Here is a 2381-nt window from a genome sequence, read left to right as displayed (position 1 = left end):
GGTGGGCTCCGTAGTTGCAGCTCACCAGCTCCTTAGTTGCAGCATGTGGGCTCCTTAGTTGCGGCATGCATGTGGGATCTAGTTCCCTGAACAGGGATCGAACCCAGGCCCCCTGCATTGGGAGTGCGGAGTCTTATCCACTGCGCCACCAGGGAAGTCCCTGGGGGCTACTCTTCGTTGCGGTGCGCGGGCTTCTCACGTTGCGGAGCACAGGTTTAGTTGCTCCGCAGCATGTGGGATCTTCCCGGACCAGGGCTCGAACCCGTGTCCCCTGCATTGGCAGGCGGATTCTTAACCACTGCACCACCAGGGAAGCCCCTCTCACCATCATTTACTTATAACTCCTACAATTCTGGAGGCAAGAAGTACAAAATCAATATCACTAGGCCAAAATCAAAATGTTGGCAGGGCTGCACTCCTCTAGAGGAACGAGGGGAGAATCTGTTCCTTGCTTTGTCTAGCTTCTGGTGGCTGGCTGCCAGCATTTTCTTGCTTGTGGCCACATGATGTCAATTTCTTTCTTTTTTTTTTTTTTGGGCTGCGCTGGGTCTTCATTGCTGCACGAGGGCTTTCTCTAGTTGGCGGTGAGCAGGGGCTACTCTTTGATGCAGTGCGTGGGTTTCTCTTTGCGGTGGCTTCTCTTGTTGCGGAGCACAGGCTCTAGGCATGCGGGTTCCGGTAGTTGTGGCACGTGGGCTCAGTAGCTGTGGCTCGCAGGCTCTAGAGCGCAGGCTCGGCAGTTGTGGCGCACGGGCTTAGTTGCTCTGCGGCATGTGGGATCTTCCTGGACCAGGGCTCGAACCCGTGTCCCCTGCATTGGCAGGCAGATTCTTAACCACTGTGCCACCAGGGAAGTCCCTGCTGTCAATTTTTGACTTGACGGTCACGCTGCCTTCTCTTTAAAACCTCCCTCTGTCTCCCCTTCGTCAGGATACATAATTGCATTTAGGGTCCACACAATCCAGAATAATCTCCCCATCTCAAGATCCTTAATTATATCTCAAGAACCCTTTCCTTTTTTGCTTTGCCATAGAAGGAAACATTCACAGGTTCCAGGGATTAGGATGAAGATATCTTTCTGGTGGCCATTTTTCAGCCCACCACAACAATTATGTTCAAAATATGGACTATAAAGACTGTACTCTCTTCTGCCTCCCCATATTACCTGAAAATCAAAATGTTTTCAATTGTATTCAACTCATCTCTGAAACTGGCAACTTTTCTGTATTACTATGAATATCCCCACCAATCCCCAGGGGGCTTATGTATACAACTATGGAATTATCTTTAATATGCACTGTACTACTAATCAAGGTCTTACTAAGCCTTTACAAATATGCCTTCTAAGACTTTCTTTTGACTTTCCTGCCTCTAGCCTGTCACTTTTCTAGACCATCTAAGAAAAGCTTTCAAGTCCATTTGACCATGCCACTTGTGTGCTCAAGGACTCAGTGGCTCCTTACTTTTTCAGCTTTTACTTCCTATAAGCAACAAGTCCTGAATTTAGAAATATTATAGTCCCTGAATCTTTCCATCTTTAAGGTCACCTCACAGTCCAAGATAGCTTCTGGAACTCCAGCTATTTCCTTTCTCCCTCCCTCTCCCTCTCTCTCTCTCAACAAAATGGGGCCATGTGACTAAGTTCCAGCCAGTGAGATAAAAAAGGGAAGTGTGCACAATTTCTAGGAAAGGTCTCTGGAAGGAAAGGGGTGAGAGCATTTTCTGCCCTTCTCTGCTTATATATATATTTAATACATATAATAATATATAAATATATTTTAAAACTATAAATATTAATTTTTTCCAGGCACCAGGTAAAAGGAAACACAGATGTGCAGAAATATATGTATAACTGAAGCACTTTGCTGTACACCAGAAACTAACATAACATTGTAAATCAACTCTACGTCAGTAAAAAATAGAGTTTTTACCCCCACATATAGTATCTCTCAGCAAGTAGTGACCTTACACTCAAGTCCTAATAAAGTCTCTCTTATTATGGGGAAATCTCTCAATTGCATTACTTTGAGCAAAAATGTATTGTGTGTGTGTTATGTGGCAGGGAGGTTGTACTGAAGAGAAGATAAGTGAGACTGAAATAATCTCAATTTGATCCCATGGTGTACACTTATAGGGATCCCTGATAGAAACAGTAAAAAAAAAAAAAAAAAAAAAAAAAAAAAGGCGAAGGGAGAGCATAACTTCTCATTCCTTAAGACTGGGCTGTATACAGCGATCTTCCTCCAGAGCACAGTACCCAAAGAGTAATTTTACAATGGAGAAACCTGAGAAACATTGCTTCTGCCAGGTGATCAAGGTCAATCAACAGTCATAACTCACAATGATAGTAAGTAACCTTGATATGATCACTCTACTTCTGT

The sequence above is a fragment of the Balaenoptera musculus genome, chromosome 17 (assembly GCF_009873245.2).
Source record: "Balaenoptera musculus isolate JJ_BM4_2016_0621 chromosome 17, mBalMus1.pri.v3, whole genome shotgun sequence".
Classification (NCBI taxonomy): domain Eukaryota; kingdom Metazoa; phylum Chordata; class Mammalia; order Artiodactyla; family Balaenopteridae; genus Balaenoptera; species Balaenoptera musculus.
The sequence above is the reverse complement of the archived record's forward strand: the minus strand, read 5'-3'. Positions refer to the sequence as shown.